Raw genomic sequence first — 23,296 nt, 5'->3', positions numbered from 1 at the left:
GCAATGGCTGCCGCCAGATCTCTCGCTTGTTATTGCAGACGCCGGCGCCGGGCCGGCACGCCGACGCTCCAGCCCGGCGGACGTCGCTCCCAATAAAAACATGGAATGGGCGGTGCCTTGATTACTTTCTACGAGGTTCTGACGCAGGCGGGGGCCCGAGCCGGCGAGATTAAACTAGCGCAAACAATTGGGGGAAGAAGGAGCGGCGAGGGAGAGAGAGAGAGATGAAGATGGCGTGGCCTCACAGGAAGGCAGGCTGAGGTGTGTGTTCATTCATAACAGTCCTCCGGGCGTCTCAGTCGGCTGAGGAGGCAGGAGGGAATACCCTTTCCTTCCCGCCCCCACTCCACCCAACGGCCCGTACTCTATTGGCCACCGTCAGCAGTTTTGGAAGGAGGTGCTTCATCTCGATCTCCCATTCCTCTTTGCTGGTGAAAGCAAAATGGTAAGCGGAGGAATGCGATCTCGCTTATACCTAGTGACCGATTCCTTAGCTTGCCAAGAGCAAAATTAGTTCTACGTTTGTAGTGCAGCCCCAGATGGTACTCGAAAGACCAAACGTACCAAATGGCAGTCTCTCTTTTGCCTCATTGAGGAAGAGAAAAACGTACCTTAAATACAGGATATATACTGAAGAGCGAAAGGAATTGGTACACCTGCCCAATATCGTGTAGGGCTCCCACGAGCACGCAGAAGTGCCGCAACACGATGTGACATGCACTCGAATAATCTCTGAAGTCGTGCTGGAGGCTGATGACACCATGAATTCTGAAGGGCTGTCCATAACTCCGTAAGGGTACGAAAGGTTGCGGATCTGTTCTCGACAGCAAGGCATCGAAGACATGCTCAATAATGTTAATTTCTGGAGAGTTTGGTGGCCAGCGGTTGTGTTTAAGCTCAGAAGAGCGTTCCTGGAACCACTATGTAGGGATTCTGGACGTGTGGCTTGTCGCATTGTCCTACTGGAATTTTCCCAAGTCCGTCGGAATCCACAATGCACAATGGACATCAATGGATGTGGGTGATGAGACAGGATGCTTGCGTCAGTGTCACCTGTCAGAGTCGTGTCTAGACATATCAGGGATCCCATATCACTCTAACTGGACACGCCTTACACCGTTACAGAGTCTACATCTACATCAACACTCCGCAAGCCACCTGACGGTGTGTTTCGGAGGGTACCTTGAGTACCTCTATCGGTTCTCCCTTCTATTCCAGTCTCGTATTGTTCGTGGAAACAAAGATTGTTGGTATCCCTCTGTGTGGGCTCTAATCTCTCTGATTTTATCCTCATGGTCTCTTCGCGAGATATACGTAGGAGGGAGCAATATACTGCTTGACTCCTCGCTGAAGGTATGTTCTCGAAACTTCAACAAAAGCCCGTACCGAGCTACTGAGCGTCTCTCTTCCTGTCTTCCACTGGAGTTTATCTATAATCTCCGTAACGCTCTCGCGATTGCTAAATGATCCTGTAACGAAGTGCGCTGCTCTCCGTTGGATCTTCTCTATCTCTTCTATCAACCCTATCTGGTACGGATCCCACACCGATGAGCAGTATCCAAGCAGTGGGCGAACAAGTGTACTGTAACCTACTTCCTTTGTTTTCGGACTACATTTCCTTACGATTCTTCCAATGAATCTCAGTCTGGCATCTGCTTTACCGACGATTAATTGTATATGGACATTCCATTTTAAATCACTCCTAATGCCCACCCCCAGATAATTTATGGAATTAATTGCTTCCAATTGCTGACGTGCTATATTGTAGCTAAATGATAAAGGATCTTTCTTTCTATGTATTGGCAGCACACTACACTTGTCTACATTGAGATTCGACTGCCATTCCCTGCACCATACGTTAATTCGTTGTAGATGCTCCTGCATTTCAGTATAATTTTCCATTGTTACAACCTCTCGATATACTACAGCATCATCCGCAAAAAGCCTCAGTGAACCTCCGATGTTATCTACAAGGTCATTTATATATATTGTGAATAGCAACGGTCCTACGACACTCCCCTGCGGCACACCTGAAATCACTTTTACTTCGGAAGACTTCTCTCCATTGAGAATGACATGCTGTTATTTAGGAACTCTTCAATCCAATCACACAATTTGTCTGATAGTCCATATGCTCTTACTTTGTTCATTAAACGACTGTGGGGAACTGTGTCAAGAGCCTCGTGGAAGTTAATAAACACGGCATCTACCTGGTAACCCGTGTCTATGGCCCTCTGAGTCTCGTGGACGAGTGGCGCGAGCTGGGTTTCACACGATCGTCTTTTTCGAAACCCATGCATATTCCTACAGAGTAGATTTCTTGTCTCCAGAAAAGTCATTATACTCGAACAAAATACGTGTTCCAAAATTCTACAACTGATCGACGTTAGAGATATAGGTCTATAGTTGTAGTAAACGGCGTTTCATGTGCTTCGCACAGAGACCCTGGAAAGCACTGGGGGAAACAGAATACGATGGATGCACAGATTCCGTAACTATGGATGTACAGGGTGGCCTGATAAGGGGCAAAAATCGAGCACTGATCGAAATAATCAATCTGTATGGACCGCTTCGCTGGCAACAAAAGCACATTCCGCATCACGGTCACGCTTAGAGCAGTCAGTGTAAATGCATTTGTAAAATAGGTATCGATCTGCTGAAAACTGGCGGCTGTATGAGATGGAGTTGTCATACCACCTTTATCACAGGAGATTGTGTTCTCATGTAATCGACAACTGCGTATGCGTTGTGGAAGAGGGATAGTACCTATTACTTATGCCATATCGCCAGATGGAGATCTTTTCGTGATTATAAGTTCAACCTGAGAAATGGAAAAACAAACTGCTTACTTGAAATGTTGTTTTCACTTTCTGCTGCTCCTCTTCCCACAGCACAGCAGCACTGTTGTTTTACCCGGTGTTACAACCATGCGTGTGATAGATGGAAGTAATCTCAAAGCGATGCTGCTAGGCTGCCAAGTCCTTTACCAGATGCTCCAATCATATGTCTCATCAAAATATAATAGGCAGACAGAGATAAGGATTGCAGAGTGATTGGAAAAAATTCCATATTCCAATCAACGGAGTGGCTGAACATTCACTCTGCAATCCTTATCTCTGTCTGCCTATTATACACTCCTGGAAATTGAAATAAGAACACCGTGAATTCATTGTCCCAGGAAGGGGAAAATTTATTGACACATTCCTGGGGTCAGATACATCACATAATCACACTGACAATGGAGACGATCGTAGAGATGCTGGATGTAGTCCTGTGGAACGGCTTGCCATGCCATTTCCACCTGGCGCCTCAGTTGGACCAGCGTTCGTGCTGGACGTGCAGACCGCCTGAGACGACGCTTCATCCAGTCCCAAACATGCTCAATGGGGGACAGATCCGGAGATCTTGCTGGCCAGGGTAGTTGACTTACACCTTCTAGAGCACGTTGGGTGGCACGGGATACATGCGGACGTGCATTGTCCTGTTGGAACAGCAAGTTCCCTTGCCGGTCTAGGAATGGTAGAACGATGGGTTCGATGACGGTTTGGATGTACCGTGCACTATTCAGTGTCCCCTCGACGATCACCAGTGGTGTACGGCCAGTGTAGGAGATCGCTCCCCACACCATGATGCCGGGTGTTGGCCCTGTGTGCCTCGGTCGTATGCAGTCCTGATTGTGGCGCTCACCTGAACGGCGCCAAACACGCATACGACCATCAGTGGCACCAAGGCAGAAGCGACTCTCATCGCTGAAGACGACACGTCTCCATTCGTCCCTCCATTCACGCCTGTCGCGACACCACTGGAGGCGGGCTGCACGATGTTGGGGCGTGAGCGGAAGACTGCCTAACGGTGTGCGGGACCGTAGCCCAGCTTCATGGAGACGGTTGCGAATGGTCCTCGCCGATACCCCAGGAGCAACAGTGTCCCTAATTTGCTGGGAAGTGGCGGTGCGGTCCCCTACGGCACTGCGTAGGATCCTACGGTCTTGGCGTGCATCCGTGCGTCGCTGCGGTCCGGTCCCAGGTCAACGGGCACGTGCACCTTCCTCCGACCACTGGCGACAACATCGATGTACTGTGGAGACCTCACGCCCCACGTGTTGAGCAATTCGGCGGTACGTCCACCCGGCCTCCCGCATGCCCACTATACGCCCTCGCTCAAAGTCCGTCAACTGCACATACGGTTCACGTCCACGCTGTCGCGGCATGCTACCAGTGTTAAAGACTGCGATGGAGCTCCGTATGCCACGGCAAACTGGCTGACACTGACGGCGGCGGTGCACAAATGCTGCGCAGCTAGCGCCATTCGACGGCCAACACCGCGGTTCCTGGTGTGTCCGCTGTGCCGTGCGAGTGATCATTGCTTGTACAGCCCTCTCGCAGTGTCCGGAGCAAGTATGGTGGGTCTGACACACCGGTGTCAATGTGTTCTTTTTTCCATTTCCAGGTGTGTATTTTGATGATACATATGATTGGAGCACCAGGTAAAGGACTTGGCAGCGTAGCAGCAGAATGGTCAGCCACTCCGTTGATTACCTTACATTAAAAGTCGCAGAATGCGAAAATAGCATGGATGTCGATGCAGCTCCCTTACGCTTAGCTATTTGAACCTTCTGTGCGTAGAACTCACACCATGTAGTTAGAGAGCTTGACTGAATTTTCTCATCTTGAGAAATCAAAAGGAGCAATCTCCTTTAGATCGTAAAAACTTTCTAAAGCCAAAATGGCACGAATATTTTTTTTATTCACAACAACGATTACGGCACACTTTGCTGTCATCTTCAGGTCTTCAAAAATTTTTATCAACATATTTTGTTATAAAACGTGTTCATAACAACTTGAGGTGAGGTTCCAACTCAAAACTTTTTGTTACAAATCGTGTTGATTTTGAGTTGGAACCTCACGCTAGATTGAAATGTACGAGTTTTATTTCAAAAATTTTTGAAGACCTGAAGAAGACAGTAAAGTCTGTTGCAGATAAAGATATAGTTATATAATCTCTCTTTTAGGAAGTTTTTACCGAGCTATACTACATTTGAAGGAGTAACCTTATACGAGCAAGTAGATGTGTGAAAACATCACTTCATACTCACAACTGTGAAAGAGTTGCCTGTCATTATTTACAATGCTTACTGAAAAATTTAATTTGTAAATTATAATATTTTCCTCGCAAATATTTCCTATTTTGGTTTATTATCTGATCTACTATTATCTGAGGATTTATATCTATTTGCATCATCTCTAGCCGGAATAACTTTGTACACGTAATTGAAGACGGTATTTCTGTTGAAATAATGTGCAACTAGTGTGCAGCAGCGGCATCTAGCGTTGCCAGCATGCAGGCACGCCACTCGTCACTGCACGGCTTTGTAACTTTTTTCTCAAATTGTCAATATGTATGTTGCATTGGTGCTAACGGTACTGAAATTTTGTTATTTACTGGCGAAGCCAGTATGGCTGCCCCACATATATATGTAATGACATGATATATTTTATATACTGAATCTACTCGGGTACGGGAATGTTTCCATGTTGCTTAAATTGATTTCTGATTCTGTATTTGTGTGATTTTGATATACTTATATAGCAGGCTACCTCTCTGTGTATGTTTCATGGATCTAAAAATGATATTCTTTGATTGAAATTAATAACCTGATTGATAAACATTAACCGCGAGACCGCTACGGTCGCAGGTTCGAATCCTGCCTCGGGCATGGATGTGTGTGATGTCCTTAGGTTAGTTAGGTTTAAGTAGTTCTAAGTTCTAGGGGACTAATGACCTCAGAAGTTGAGTCCCATAGTGCTTAGAGCCATTTGAACCATTTTTTGATAAACATTTGTGATACGTGACTGGAATTGGAAATTGGTGGTAAGTTCCTATGGGACCAAATTGCTGAAGTCTTCGGTCCCTAGCCTTATACACTACTTAATCTAACGTAAACTGACTTACGCAAAGGACAACACATACACCCAGTCCGCAGCTCGTGGCCGTGCGGTAGAGTTCTCGCTTCCCACGCCCGGGTTCTATTCCCGGCGGAGTCAGGGATTTTCTCTGCCTCGTTATGACTGGGTGTTGTGTGTTGTCCTTAGGTTAGTTAGGTTTAAGTAGTTCTAAGTTCTAGGGGACTGATGACCATAGATGTTAAGTGCCATAGTGCTCAGAGCCATTTGAACCATTTTTGAACATACACCCATGCCCAAGGGAGAGCTCGAACCTCCGACGCGGGGCGCCGCGCGAACCATGGCAAGGCTGTCCTGACAGCGGCAGACTGAAATTACAATCAATACTTCCCTGTAAGCTGGAGAACGCTACTGACGCTGCTGAAAGCCAAAAACCAGGAAATGGATGAAGAAGAGAGCCCGGTGGTGAAATCTCTTGCTTTTCGGCCATTTGTGGCAAGATTTCTTTCGAGATAGCCGGAAACCCCCCATCAAGTGCATGTTATCCGTCCATCATTTAAGATTGCTGACCAACTAGTTTCCGTGAAGGTCCACTTGTTATTGAGGAAGACCGCGATATACAAAATACTACGCCAATGCGTTATGACTTTCGTATGCAAAACCACGCACGCTGTGCAAGACTGCTGCACAAAATATCAGAGTCGTACTCACCTTTTGCAACCAGACAAATCTGCAAGAGCTCAACATTGTTTCTCCACCGGACATTCAATGCAGTGTGATAAGACAATGATTTTGGCAACATACACACCTTTTTGCCACTCCGTTACTAACCAATCTGTGGAAATACAATTGTCGGAAAATATGATGGACTCTGATAGTGGACACTAGTGGAACCTCCTCATTTCCACAATTTGCTCTAAATAAAGATGACAGAGCATGCCTATGCCTGTGACGGTAGTGCCTGCTTCACCATAGTCTTAACATACGTGCAGAATTTACACAGAACGCTAATAAACTTCGGGACATACGAAGTTTCGTCAGTATTCGATGGTTCTCTTGAGGATGACTTCAAATTCCCTGCAGAAATATCGTAGAGGGTGGTGAATCATGGGTGATTGCAGGACTGAAACTTCTTCGGATGTATTTTATCGTTACTTTTAGAGCCGCTCCACCTCTAAGTCCTTAAACACAAGGCGCGCCTGTACGAGAGACTGGTTAACGTTGTACCCTCCATGTCATCCACGAAACAGCTGGAGATTCTGCGCAGCCCGCGGCCGTGGAACGGCACGTTTGGATGCGCTGCCTGCAGCCGGTTGGCAGCCGTGTTGGCTGGGATGCCCGCGGGCTGACCGCGCGCCTAGGCCGCCGCCGCAGACCGCGCCGGGGATTCCCCGGCACGCTTGCTATGCCGCCCACCACCCTGAGCAGTAGGTATCTGCTCTTGATGCGGGCTGGCTAGATGTGCCGGCTGGCTACCATGACCTCGGCAGAGCCGTCCGCCTTGCAGGGTGGCCAGCATTCCGGCCCCATCTGCCGCTGTGCTGATTTTATACGCAAGCATTTGCTTTCCCGATTACTGCCACCTGACAGACAGTCTGACGGTGGATCTCCTTCATCCCTTTCAACCCTCAGCATTAGCAAAACTGTGTGCTGTTAATCGATCGTTCATTTCTCCAGTAACTATGGAAGCCTGGCAGCACTAGTATAACTGAGTCTGTGGTTCACATTTCCTACCCCATTACCGAGAACGAGATCAGTTGTGAGCGAACACCTCCAGCAGCAGTCCACGCGTAATTAAATTTTCAGGGCAACTTGACCTGATCGATGGAATAAATTTTAATTCCCCTAGGAGAGTAACTGGCCGCTTCGGTCCGATGTAGTTAGGCTAAAAGTAAGAGGCGGTTACGTGTCCATCACACCACGTCGCGTCAGTGCAGTGGTGTGTTTGTGCAAATCTGTTACACATAACCAGTGCGGTAACGTGAGTCGACGTGTAGACGTGATAGAATGACAGAAGCAAATTAGCCTTTGCAAATACGGTAACGGCCACTCTACAGATGTATCGGCATAGACAGTCCAGTATACCTACAAGAAATGGTGGGCTATACCACTTACCACCATGTCACACAGCAGTAGTCGTAAAAAGATCCCAACAAACCGGGACTGCAGACGAATATGACGTTTTGTCAGTGACAACTGATTTCAACAGGAACTGTTTACTGAAGATAATGCTCACAGCTCGTAAATATTTGAAAAACGTCAAGGTTTTTAACATGGCTGAAACAGCAACTGTTGAAATTCTTGACGGTAAATGATAACAGCCGAACAGTTGCAGGATAAAGATTTATTAAAACCCTTGACCACGGTTTCGGTATATCTAAATATACCTTCATCAGAAGTAAAATACACTAAAATCACATCCTGCAGTGGAGATACACAAAAAAATCGTGCCAAAGGTTTCGTCATAAGTTAAATGGAGATGATGTTTTAACTATTGACGAAGCCTTCGGCACGATTTTTTTGTGTATCTCCACTGCAAGATGTGATTTTAGTGTACTTTACTTCTGATGAAGGTATATTTATATATACCGAAACCGTGATCAAGGATTTTAATAAATCTTTATCCTGCAACTGTTTGGCTGTTATCATTTACCGTGAAGTTCGAAAAACGTCATGATCCACCGGCTAGGGCTGCTTATCAAATTTCGTTAATATACAACCAGTTTTGGACCACACACCATCATCAGCCATAGCTTAAAGACGATATAAAATCAATGACTCCAAAAAATAAAAATGGTTCAAATGGCTCTGAGCACTATGGGACTTAACATCTGAGGTCATCAGTCCCCTAGAACTTAGAACTACCTAAACCTAACTAACCTAACGATATCACACACATCCATGCCCGAGGCAGGATTCGAACCTGCGACCGTAGCAGTCTCCAAAAAATAAAAATCCGTAATTCGTCACTGTTGTTAAATTGCAGAGGGGAGCGTTAGACCTAGTGCATAGTGTACCTAGGAAGTAATATTTGAAAAACGTCATTCGTTCGGTACTTCGTTTTAGAGACTGACTTCAGACTCACATGAAGCAACGCACACTGCCGACAACCATAAGCAGTTCCCGTTTTTCTCAACTACTTTTGTTGTTATTAGACATGAGATTGTGTTTTGTGTAGCACTGCAAAAACTTCACATTGTACATATTTAAGTGCTGTATAATATATTAAAGCTACTGAGAATATATCACTAGATCATAAGATACAGAATTTTATGGTAAGTAGAATGTTACATTTTAGAACTATTTATATAACTTGTGGACTTCATCCGACACGCAGCCTCTTGTATCTTGAACCAGGAGCTCTTTGCCATGGGACATGTGATGCAATTGTTATTTAATGTCTTCACATTTTCGCATCTCTTGAAAATACCAGTAGCGTTCAATAAGTAATGCAAAGCATTTTTTTCTGCTCATTCGCCTGAAAAAATGCGACATTTCTTGAGGGACATTTTGGAATATTCCTGCTCCAGCTCCTATAATTTCATCAAGTTCCAGTAGGTGGAGGCGATATACGTAGCCTTGGCGTCTTTAACAGAGGTGTGTCCCAATAAGAGAGCTGTCACTGAGTCGCTTTTGGTGGAAAACCAGACCCTCGTAGATAGTCCTAAGTGCTTGCAAAATGACTACGGAGAGCTGGCAGTGAACAAAAGCACGGTGAGTCGTAGGGCGAGGCGAGTGTCAGCTTCGAACCAAGGTGGTGCAAACTTGTCCTACCTCCTGCTTGCGGGCCGGCCGCACTCGGCCGTGACTCCTGCGATGTTGGAACGTTCAGACACTCTCATTCCAGGTAATCGGTCGGTGCAAACCTTCTTCTCCATAACAACACAAAGCCTCACACAAGGCAGCAAATGTGTTTCGAGGACTGCGCCTGAACTTCACATGTGATGTACAGGCTGTGTTTGGAGGTAGTACATGGCTCACACTTGCTGTAGTGTGGGGTAGTCATTGTGATTATGGTGGCCTTGAAGCATTTCCAGATGCTAACATTTTGGCCTGGAAAACTTGGAGTATTGCTGAGACAACAGGACTGTTATCTAGAGTTCCATATGGTACACTTGTTCCCAGTATGCCATTTGTGTTGAGTACCAGAAGGAAGAAGAAATTAAATGCTGATGGATACTTGTTTGTATGGGCGAAAGTTGGCAATGGAAATTGTAAAATAAAGATTAATGGTGACTGTATGTTATATTACAGACAATAAAGTTGTCCTATCCGAGAACCATCCTTATCTATCCCGGGGGGGCGCAACACGGGCCCTGGTATTACTAGGCCCGTGTTGCAGAAAAACTCACTTCCGGTCTGTTGCGCAAGCACTCTGATAGGGGGCTGCGACCGGAACTCGCGGTCGCGATAAGCGCTGCAGGCTCCAGCTACGCCGCAGCACGGGACGTCATTCGCTCTGCGAACGTCGAGGAGTGCGGACGCATAGCTCTGGATGCTTCGCTGGGCGTTGGCTTGCTACGTTCACTTGTGTTAACGTGCCACAGCACTCAGGTAGTAAGCATGCTTACTACCTGAGCGTTTTCACCTCTGTTCAAAATACATAATGTGTTAATGGCTGATCCCTTCTAGTTGAAAACACATTTAACTGTAAATGTGACTATGATATCCTTAGTGCACATGCACAGTAGGGTCCGAATCTCATTTGGAAATGTAGGAAACGCTGCAAGCAAATGAGTTAAACGGACAGGGATGCAACCTAGAAGCGTACGGTAAGTTGAGTATTTCGGTCGACCAGTTCCGCTTGAGCAGCGACAGCGGTCAGACACGTTCCGCCGCAACACTTAGATTGCAGCAGTTAGCTCTTGTCAAGCTGTGTATTTATTAGGGAACGTATTAAAGACAGAAGCCTCCTTGTCCATCCTTTTGTGGATTTTTGATCGGAGGTGTATTTGTCCGCTTTTCTTCGCGTCTGTGGCGTCCAGGACGATCCCGCTTAAAGAAACAGTCAATTTTGCGTTTTATAAGCTCACCGGTGATGTGTAGTCAAGTTCCCTCGAAATTCATGACGGTTTGTGGGAACGTTTGGTATTACATCAGATCACGGGCACGCCGCATATTTTAATACTGAACTATGATTTCTTTGCAAAATTCATGAACCCCCTCCAATGAGACAGTTTGTTATTTAAACAAGGCAGTCAGATTTCGTCTCGTCATAGTGACGAGTCAGTTAGTGTTACACTTGTTGCCTCTGTTGATGGTGAATTGGTGAATAAACCAACGTGCGGTTTTCCAACTGGCCGCCGGAATAAATGATCAATAACTTAAGGCTGTGTTTCTTAAATCTGTTAGTGGCAAGGTCATTTGCTGGAAACGCTGATCGAGTCAACACCGCCTTCAATACTATAGCGGTACAGGTTCCGTCGAGATGTACGTTAAACAGGACATCACGTCACATCTTCAGATTTGTAATTACCGGGTCCATGTTACTTGCTCTGGTCAAGTGGGGACATGTTTTTACACAATGAGTGTAGTCGCCAACATTTTAATTGTCCGAAGTGGGTTTTCGTTGTCAAAAATTCTCTTCAACAGCGATATAAATTGACGGTAGCAGATTTCGTTACTAATTCTGGTGGGAATCCACAGTCAGATCTCAGTAGTTTATCCACAGGCCATTTACCCCCGTTATACCCGAAGACGGATTCTGCGCCATCTAATCTCCATCCGTTGCTGACGTGCTGCAACGTAAGTGAAGCCGTACCCACGATGCCGATGTTTCCAATGTGGAACCCCCGTGTTAGCCCGCCCTGCGTCAAGTGACTCTTTTGGTGATACAAATTGCATAGTAGCCTCCTGTGGAGGCTATGGGGGATGCGGATTCGGACGTTCGTTCGGGCTCTGGGGTGGATGTTATGGAGTTGCGTCAGTGATGCAATGTGTATCCTACGTCCCCCTGCTAAAATTATTCAGCTGTACGGGAATACATACACTACTGGCCATTAAAATTGCTACACCAAGAAGAAATGCAGGTGATAAACGGGTATTAATTGGACAAATATATTATACCAGAACTGACATGTGATTACATTTTCACGCAATTTGAATGCATAGATCCTGAGAAATCAGTACCCAGAACAACCACTTCTGGCCGTAATAACGCCCTTGATACGCCTGGGTATTGAGTCAAACAAAGCTTGGATGGAGTGTATAGGTACAGCTGCCCATGTAGCTTCAACACGATAACATAGTTCATCAAGAGTAGTGACTGGCGTATTGTGATGGGCCAGTTGCTCGGCCACCATTGACCAGACGTTTTCAGTTGGTGAGAGCTCTGGAGAATGTGCTGGACAGGGCAGCAGTCGAACATTTTCTATATCCAGAAAGGGCCGTACAGGACCTGCAACATGCGGTCGTGCATTATCCTGCTGAAATGTAGGGTTTCGCAGGGATCGAATGATCGTCGGGACGTAACACATCTGAAATGTAACGTCCACTGTTCAAAGTGCCGCCAATGCGAACAAGTGGTGACCGAGACGTGTAACCAATGGCACCCAATACCATCACGCCGGGTGATACTCCAGTATGGCGATGACGAATACACGCTTCCAATGTGCGTTCACCGCGATGTCGCCAAACACGGCTGCGACCATCATGATGCAGTAACCAGAGCCTGGATTCATCCTAAAAAATGACGTTTTGCCCTTCGTGCACTCAGGTTTGTCGTTAAGTATACCATCGCAGGCGCTCCTGTCTGTGATGCAGCGTCAAGGGTAACCGCAGCCATGGTCTCCGAGCTGATGGTCCATGCTGCTGCAAACGTCGTCGAACTGTTCGTGCAGATGGTTATTGTCTTGCAAACGTCCCCATCTGTTGACTCATGGATCGAGACGTGGCTGCACGATCCGTTACAGCCATGCGGATAAGATGCCTGCCATCTCGACTGCTAGTGATACGAGGCCGTTGGGATCCAGCACGGCGTTCCGTATTACCCTCCTGAACCCACCGATTCCATATTCTGCTAACAGTCATTGGATCTCGACCAAGGCGAGCAGCAAAGTCGCAATACGATAAACCGCAATCGCGATAGGCTACAATCCGACCTTTATCAAAGTCGGAAACGTGATGGTACGCATTTCTCCTCTTTACACGAGGCATCACAACAACGTTTCACCAGGCAACGCCGGTCAACTGCTGTTTGTGTATGAGAAATCGGTTGGAAACTTACCTCATGTTAGCACGTTGTAGGTGTCACCACCGGCGCCAACCTTGTGTGAATGCTATGAAAGCTAATGATTTGCATATCACAGGATCTTCTTCCTGTCGGCTAAATCCGTGTGTGTAGCACATCATCTTTGTGGTGTATCAATTTTAATGGCCAGTAGTGTTTAATTGATGTAAGAGTACAGGTTGTGCAAACAAAGTTGACAACTTATGAACGTATATGTCTGGTCGTGACCCGTGCTCGGATAGCCTAATGGTACGGCTAGCGCTGGTGTTAAGTTGGAAATTTGGATTCGAGTCCGGGCCCAACAATAATTCTCATTGTCGTTATTTCATTACACAGCAATATTCGCAACTGCGAATTTCGATAACGTAATTAAGGGTCTCGCTCTTTTAACGTGATTCCTTGTTTTTCGGTGTACTGGACATGATTGTACAACAATTACTCTGAATTTACAGGCACACTGTCCGTAAGTGCATATCGCGCAGACTGTGTCGAGCTCCGTAGCTCTTTACTACAACAGTATTTAGTCAGAACAAATCACTTCCAGTTTTCCCTATTTTACTTGCCTATTTGTGGAGTACACACCTGGTGCGAGATGTTCCAGTCCATAGTAAACAACTAATGTGCTGAGATTTGTTTACATTTTCCACTCAACGCCATTCGAAGCCAGCCTGAATGAGTCGACAACCTGACTCAGACTTGTGCTACCGAAATATGTCGACATAGGCACATGTACCTACGCTCTGATCCACAGTCACAGCAAAGAAGACGTTGTATAACAAAATAAGTGTTAATTTTGTCTGTTAATACATTTCAGTTCTCACATTTAACGCGTCCAGTAATCATGCCATTCATCACCTGTTAAGAACACAATTCAATTCTGATAACCCGTACGTTTTCACCCTGTACATTTTCATACGTAGATGAGTTTGTAATACTTCGACCGCAGCGTTAGCCAGCCTGCTAGATTAAAGCACTGAAATTATTACTGTAGTCTCAACAAAAACAGAAATTTGGCTGTCGAGGTACCTTGGAGTAGAAGCAAAGGAAAAGAACCGATAAATAAAGCGAAATGTGCGGTGGCAGCCGCAGCCGCAGGCGCAGACAGACCCCACGGCGGTGCAGCAGTGCAGGGTGGGTTGCCTACCGCGACGGCGCGGCGCTGGCTTGTCAGGGCCAGCTGTGGTAATTGCGGCGGTTATTTACGGGCGTCGCGGTCACGTGCCGCCGCGCCACAGTTGGCCCCACTGCGCGCTGTACGCCCAGCGTCCCCGTGACAGCGCTCCCGTAAGCGACCGACACATTCCCTCTCGCTGGGGCGAATTTCAGCACACACGACATTCATTTACCTTTCAGTCCATCTACGTTAAGCTACCGACGCGTTGCGAAACGAGAAAGGTACTTGCAGCTGCAGCAATTTTGTTCTGAATAGAAGTCTACGCACAGGCGCAGCAGTGATCGCTCTTGCGATCTAGATATGTTTTTCGCTCTACACGGAAACAGGAAAGTTTATTTACTTTACCTATAGTCTCAATATCTTAACCTACGGTTATACATTCTGGGGCAGCTGTGTGCATTCACAAAGAATAGATTCACAAGGAAATCTTGGGGAGTGCTCTGCCCTATTCGATTTTCTTCACGCTTATAGAGTTTTTAAGTCATTGTCAGACTAAAATTTTCTGAAGCTGTGGGCCAATACTGTCAAAAAAAAATAGTTTGAAGATCAGAAGACCTCTGAGCGCTGTTAAATACTGACAGGCGACAGTCACCTTTCGCAGTCCACCTTTCTTATAATTTTCTTGTTTTATCACATGTCTTCCTCTGCTTGTATTTCCTCATACTTTTTCAATGCCAAGATGAAGATCATGGTACAAGCTTGAGTACGTCTTCCGCTGAGGCGACAGAAGTAATTTGATGCCTCCAATTAGAGTGTTGGACTTCATTTCGCCCGGTGTAGAGGACAAACTGCACATGTCATGTGCTCAACAATTCGTTCGAAGTGCCCTGCAGAAATAAACAGCCATCCATAAACCAGAAACTGTTGTCTGTTCGCGGTTTTGTACACCAACTGCCATCTAGATTACGTCCCATAAATGTTCTATGGGATTCATGTCGAACGATCTGGGTGGCCAAACCATTTGCGCGAATAGTCCACGATGATCTTCAAACCAATTGCAATTAGTGACATGGTGCATCGTTGTTTGAGAACATGAATGGCTAAAGAAGGTCTCCAAATAGTCAAACGTAACTGTTTCGAGTCAATGAGCGGTTCAGTTAGACTAAAGGACCCAGTCCATTCCATGTAAACACAGCCCACACCATTACGGAACTGTCACCAGATTGCTGTTAGCAACTTGGGTCCATGGCTTCGTAAGGTCTGCACCCCACTCGAAGTCTACCATCAGTAATTGAAATAGGGACTCATCTGACCTGATCACAGTTTGCAATTCGTCTAAGGTCCAACTGTACATGTCCAACCCAGGAGACACGGTGCAAAAGCCGTCGTGCTGTTAGCAAAGACATTTGCGTTGCTCGTCTGCTACCGTAGCCCATCAGCGCCAAATTTCCCTTCATTGTTATCACGGATACATTCGTATTACGTCCCACACTGATTTCTGCAGGTGTTTCACGCAGTGCTGCTTGTCTGTTAGCACTGACATCTCTCGGTCGTTACGTGATCGCCGTCGGTCTCTGTGTTGTCCAAAATGGAATGTCCCATGCTTCTAGTTCCAACTACCCTTCCGCGTTAAAAGTCTGTTAATTCCCGACGTGCGGCCATCGTCACGTCGGAGACCTTTTCAAATGAATCACCTAATTACAAATGACAACTTCGCCAATGCAGTGCCGTTTTATACCTTGTGTACGCGATGCTACCTCCATCTGCAAACCTCCATCAGTATACGTGGATATCGTTATCCCATTACTTTGTTACACTTAGTATTAAGAAGACTATGTGCCTGGAACGACATCTCCTAAACGTGGATGGTGGCTGAATGGAATGAATGCGGGTGTAATTCGAAATACATGCAACTGGGTGAATTCAGGTAGAGTTTCTATGTTTAGCTCGGGATCTGAGCTCGACTTTCAAAGATGACTTGAGGCGCCACTGGAATAGAGCGTCAGAGAGTTATCTGTGTTGTAGTAACGACCGTCCTTGTGATCGGCTCTTTCAGAAATACTCGCAGTGGATACGTTTGTTCAAGTTTAGATGTTCAATCAATGGAATGACGACGAGCAAACAGGCGTCGTTTCTTCTGCCTTGTAATTGGAAGAGATTCCTGTTACCATTAAGGAATTAGTGTTGTCGATTGCTCATTTGACTCCCATCCAGGTTTTTTCGTCTCTGTACTCAGAGACGAGGCAGACTGCTTTCATATCAGAAGTTAGCAAGTCGTGCAAGAGTAGAGTTGCTTACAAGTCACTATGCTGCTGTTTGGTGAGTATGATGTTCCACTCCTGTGTGCACTTAGGCGCTGAGTTCAGTCTATTTCAGGCTTGAAATTTCTCTGGAAGCATATACACTGAACAGCCCAAGAAGCTGGTGCACTTGTCTAAAATCATGTAGGGCCCCCGCGAGCACGCAGAAGTGCCGAAACACGACAAGGCAAGCACTCGAGTAATGTCTAAAGCAGTCCTGGAGGGAATTGCCACCATGAATCCTACAAGGCTGTCCATAAATCCGTAAGCGTACGAAGAAGTCGGTATCTCTTCTGAGCAGCACGTCGCAAGGCGTCCCAGATATGCTCAATACCGTTCATCTCTGGGGAGTTCGGTGGCCAGCGGAAGTGTTTAATTTCGTCAGAGTGTTCTCAGAGCCACTCTGTAGCAATTCTTGACGTGTGGCGTGTCGCATTATCCTGCTGGAATTGCCCAAGAATATCAGAATGCGCAATGTATATAATGAATGCAGGAGATCTCACATGATGCGTACGTACGTGTCATCTATCAGACTCGTATCTAGACGTATAGGGCGTCCCATGTGACTCCAACTGCAGGCGCCCCACACCATTACAGAGCCTCCACCATCTAGAACAGTCCTCCGCTGACTCGCTGTGTCCATGGATTCATGGGGTTGTCCCCATACCCGTACACGTCCATCCGCACGATACAATTTGAAACGAGACTCGCTCGTCTAGGCAATGTGTTTCCAGTTATTAACAGTCCAATGTCGGTGTTCAGAAGCCCAGGCAAGGCGTAAAGCTTCGTGTCTTGCAGTCATCAAGGGCACACGAGTGGGCTTTCGGCTCCGAAAGCCCATATCGATGAAGTTTCATTGAACGGTTCGAGCGCTGACGCTTGTTGATGGCCCAGCATCGAAATATGTAGCAATTTTCGGAAGGGTTGCACGTCTGTGACGTTGAGCGATTCAGTCGTCGTTGGTCCCTTTCTTGCACGATCTTTTTCCGGTAGCAGCGATGTCGGAGTTTTGATGTTGGGCCGGATTGCTGATATTCACGATACACTCGTGAAATGGCTGTACGGGAAAATAGCCACCTCATCGCTGCATCGGAGATGCTGTGTCCCATCCCATCGCTCGTGCGCCAACTATAACACAACGGTGAAGCTCAGTTAAATCTTGATAACCTGCCAAAATGGTTCAAATGGCTCTGAGCACTATGGCACTTCTGAGGTCATCAGTACCCTAGAACTTAGAACCACTTAAACCTAACTAACCTAAGGACGTCACAAACATCCATGCCCGAGGCAGGATTCGAACCTGCGACCGTAGCGTCGCGCGGTTCCAGACTGCAGCGCCTAGAACAGCTCGGTCACTCCGGCCGGCTTGTAGCAGCCATAACCGAGCTAACAAATGCGCCAGACACTTGTCTTATATAGGCGTTAGCGCTCTCAGCGTCGTATTCTGCCTGTTTACATATTTCTGTATTTGAATATGCGTGCTTATACCAGTTTCTTTGGCGCTTCAGTGTAGGTTCCTTTGCCACAGTAATTCGGTCCATGAAAGATTAGCTTTGACTCGCATGCTCCCACAATACCGAATGCTATAATTTACGAATGGATTAAATCTTAAATTTCCGTCCTCAATTTTACAACTTGAATACCTATTACACGTCTTTTAACTGTCTATACTAGAGCCTGCCGAATTTCCTTCGAGTGATAACACCGGCGTCACCGCTAAGTTTCTCTTCTTCTATCATTAACACCAGTGCTATTCATCACGTTTACACATACGCTGCTGAGCCCACTTAATAAAATGTTGGTCCAACTTTTGACAGAATTACAGCTGTGTTACGCGTGGTATGGATCTGACAAGCCCTTGGTTCCGTTCCACAGGTATGTGGCACCAGCTGTCTGCTAGCCAAGGTCACAGATTACATGTAAAGTATTTTCCAGTGGTTTGTCGGCAAAGAGGCGGCATCCTATGGCCCCAAAAACGTGTTCAATTCACTTCAAGCGAATTTGTTATCATTTGGCATATACACTGATGAGCCACAACAATTTTGACCATGTACCTAATAACCGGTATGTCTAGCTTTGGCACAGATAACGCGGCGACGCTCATGGCATGGAGGAAATGAGGTCTTGGCAGGTCGTTTCAGAGAGTTCGCACAACATCTGCGTACACAGGTCACCTAATTGCCTTAAATTCCCGGGAATGAGGGCGATGAGCTCTTAAGCCACGTTCAATCAGTGTTCGACGGGGATCAGATAAGTTGGGGGCCAAAAAATCACTGGGAACTCGCCAAACACAATCCTGCACTTGCACATGGCGCAATATCTTGCTGAAAAATGCCACTGCTGTAGGGGAAACATGAACGTCATGAAGGGCTGTGCATGATATGCAAGCGAGGTACCATACGTCTTGGCCGTCGTACCCTGGACCCATTGATTTCTAGATGAATGTTCCCCAGAGAATAATGAAGCTCCCACAATGAGATTTTCACTCTGCAGCGGAGTGTGCGCTGATATGAAACTTCCTGGCAGATTAAAACTGTGTGCCGGACCGAGACTCGAACTCGGGACCTTTGCCTTTCGTGGACAATTGCTCTTCCAACTGAGCTACCCAAGCACGACTGATGCCCCGTCCTCACAGCTTTACTTACGCCAGTACCTTGTCTCCCACCTTCCCAACTTTACAGAAGCTCTCCTGAGAACCTTGCAGGACTAGGACTCCTGAAAGAAAAGATATTGCGGAGACATGGCTTAGCCACAACCTGGGGGATGTTTTCAGAATGAGATTTTCACTCTGCAGCGGAATGTGCGCTGATATGAAACTTCCTGGCGGATTAAAACTGTGTGCTGGACCGAGACTCGGGATCTTTGCCTTTCGCGGGCAAGTGCTCTACCATCTGAGCTACCGAAGCACGACTCACGCCCCATCCTCACAGCTTTACTTCTGCCAGTACTTCGTCTCCTACCTCCAAACTTTACAGAAGCCATGTCTCCGCAATATCCTTCCTTTCAGGAGTGCTAGTTCTGTAAGGTTCGCAGGAGAGCTTCTGTAAAGTTTGGAAGGTAGGAGACGAGGTACTGGCAGAAGTAAAGCTGTGTGCTTGGGTAGCTCAGTTTGTATAGCACTTGCCCGCGAAAAGCAAAGGTCCCGAGTTCGCGTCCCAGTCCGACAGACAGTTTTAATTTGCCAGGAAGTTTCAAGAATGAAGCTGCCTGCAGCTTGTCTCCGTCCTACAGTGCAGGTGTCAAGGAACGGTTCCCCTGGAAGCCGACGAATTCGTGCCCTCCCATCAGCAAGATGAAGAAAGTATCGGAATGCTTCAGGCACTGCGTCAACGTCCAGCGCCGATGGACACGTGCGTGTTTCAGTCGGAGTTGCCGATGTCGTGATGTTAACGATGGCATGTGCAGGGGTCGTCGTGTGCGGATGCCTATCGTTAGGAGTGTTCGGTGCACTGTGTGTTCAGACACACTTGCACTGTGTCCAGTATTAAAGCCTGACGTTAGTTGCGCCAAAGTTAGCCACCTGTCGTGTTTTACCAGTCTGCCCAGACATTTGTAATGAGGCGTGGCCGCCCTGTCCCACGACGTCTGGACGTGATATCACCTTGGTTTCGCCACTTGTTGAAGACACTCACCACAGCACACTTTGGACACCCGAAAAGCCGTGCAGTTTTCGAAATGCTCATGTCAAGCACTCGGGTCATCACTATCCGCCCTCGGTCGCACGCCTTCCCCATTTTACACACGGTCAGCACGCTCATTGGTACCATATCCACCCTGTGTGTGTGTGTGTGTGTGTGTGTGTGTGTGTGTGTGTGTGTGTGTGTGTCTGACTGCCATTCCTCGGTAGGTGGCGCTGCTAGCGCCTGGAATCATTAATATCGATAATAGGTAGATGGTCATAATGTTCTGGCTGATTAGTATAGCCGGTCTCAATTGCCGTGAGAAAGAACCAAGTAAAGTGTCCAATACAGTAATGAACAATAACAATTACAGTGTTTGTTTCGTGAATATTCGTCGGCAGAAATGTTTCATTCAAGGCAAAATATGTTACCAAATGTGATAGTGCAAGAAACTCACATTGAATCTGCAGGAGCCATATGTGAAGAACATAAATACGAAAATAGATTATAATTAAAGTGAAATCGTGTGTCGTGAATGGCTGTGAGACTCTGGGGTCAGGTTCAGCGGTCTAATCGGAAAGATTTTTACTATCTTCCGTACCTGTAGGCACCTTTCCTTTGCGAAGTATGAGCTATCGGTGTAACTGCATCTGTTAAATGTAGATGACTGCAGTAGCGCGCGCGCGCGCGCGCGCGTGTGTGTGTGTGTGTGTGTGTGTGTGTGTGTGTGTGTGTGCGCGTAGTGTAGTGTCATGTTCCTGTAGTAGATAATGAGAGAAGGGAGAGAGTGAAACCTGGGGCTGATACTTAGCCTACTTCTCTCGAAGAGCACTAAGATGTCGGCCGAGCTTATCATCCCATTCTACAGACGGATCCCTATCAACAGTGTAGGACACCCTCAGTCCGTCAGACACTGCTGGGAGGTTTGGAATTTAATCCAGGATACTGGCGGTAAGACTCGCGATCAAGGGCTTTAAGCCACCGCTTCTCCTCCCTTTGCCGGCCAAATACTGCCAGCGAAGATTTCATCCACTACCAGGATTCGAACCGGCTTACCTCTTAGTCGTACATCACTGCACAGGGGCGCATTACCGACTCCAGCTATGGAGACACAGTGTTAAGACAGGGATTTAGGAGAAAGCTGTAATGTGTCTAGTATGATAATTTTTTTTCTTTTTATGGTAAGTTGTTATTGGACCAAACTGCTGAGGTCATCGGTCCCTAGGCTAACACGCTACTTAATCTAACTTAAACTAACTTTCGCTAAGGACAACACACACATCCATGCCCGAGGGAGGACTCGAACCTCCGATGGAGGGAGCCGCGCGAACCGTGGCAAGGCGCCCGAGACCACGCGGCTACCCCGCGCGGCTCTGATAATTATAATTCTAAGTTTAAGAACAAGTTCTTTTTTCTGATTGAAGTTATTTGTGAAACTTTACATCGAAATTTGACTTTTAATTCAATGGAGCATGCACTGAATTAAACACAAATATGTGTGAGATGGAAGAACTTTCACACTGGTTTGCGGAAAAGCTGAGAAAAAGCAAAACATTTTTCTTTGTCTTGATGCTCTGAAACAATGTAGTGCAATTTCTGAATAGTATTGAAATTAACAGAATATAGCGATATACTTAATATTTTCTTGAAAAGGGTATGACATTAAACTTAACCGACAGTGCTGACAAATACATAAAAGCTTTCAAAAGTAAAGAACTGTCAGTCAGCATGAATAGGGTCTGTTCGTTCTAACACAATACACTTTGGTGTGAGAAAGCATATCGGAGACTGGAGAGCTAGGTTAAGAAATTAGGAAGTGCCAGAGGCGGACTCAAATGTGATACATGGCGTACCAACAAAATTACTCCTCTATGCAAGGAATATGAACTGTGGTATACACATAAAACATGCTTACAGATTTCACCGTAATGGTGTGATGAATACAGGGAGACTAAGACTCGTCTGTGCTCCAAATACTCTGCACTCTACAAATAGTTTAGTTGAATTAAGTATTATATTTAACAGTTGCATGTTTACTGTGTAATGAAACGTTAAATGAACATATCGCCAGCGGCAAGGCAGTTGATAATCCAGAATGTTGTTGTTATGGTGGTAAAAACACGTTTAACTGAATAGTGACACATGAATCCGATATTCTTAGGCCAATTGCGTAATAGCGCAGGCACCGACTAACACAGCTGAGGTCTTGTTGGACGGCATTCAAGACACAATATTGTAAGAATGGTTGAAATGGCTCTGAGCACTGTGGCCATCAGTCCCCTAGTACTTAGAACTACTTAAACCTAACTAACCTAAGGACATCACACACATCCACGCCCGAGGCAGGATTCGAACCTGCGACCGGAGCTGTCGAGCGGTTCCAGACTGAAGCCCCTCGAGCAGCTAGGCCAAATATTGTAAGATTACACAGTTTAAATATTAGCATACCTGAGAATACACGACAACGAATATCCAATATGGCGATCATAGCCATTTGTTGTTAATTAATTGGATGTGTAGATAGTAATCGTATGATCAGCGTAAGTAGTAAGATTTCCATTTTAAATCACTTGTACATCGCTTATGTTAACTCTAGTGTAGCGCGTACAAATAGCTGCCGAGGGCAGCGCTTAGGCGGATTTTTGCAGCGGGTTTTGGATTGCCGTCTTAGCGTTACATACCTTGCTCGAGTGCTGAAGTGGGTAGAATATTTCATAAAACTACGAATTGCGATGGACATAATGCATCGACGAATTACGTGAAACTGTATATTTTAGGAATATACTGGGGATAAGCAGTATTACCGGAATTAATACGTCGCTGGGGAATCGTGAGCAGTGTTAGAAGCAAGAAAGCCAGAACCGTCGTAAGGGAGAACGCTCACGTTTAACTTCCCATCTTTAAGTTGTGGACGTAAGTGAAGCAAGTAATCAATGTATTAGCGATATACAGTGTATTTATTAATATACACAACATCCAGAATAATATTTTTATTTGAATTTCTTTGACTGTCATCCAAAACTCGTAGTTGCTTCCAGAAAATTTGTGTTTTAACTGACGTCTAGACTATCTGAAGGACAGTTTCTTGTCATACACTTAGAATAATTGCAAAACTAGATATAGTTTATATG

This window comes from Schistocerca cancellata, chromosome 3 (assembly GCF_023864275.1).
Source record: "Schistocerca cancellata isolate TAMUIC-IGC-003103 chromosome 3, iqSchCanc2.1, whole genome shotgun sequence".
NCBI classification, from domain to species: Eukaryota; Metazoa; Arthropoda; class Insecta; order Orthoptera; family Acrididae; genus Schistocerca; species Schistocerca cancellata.
The sequence above is the reverse complement of the archived record's forward strand: the minus strand, read 5'-3'. Positions refer to the sequence as shown.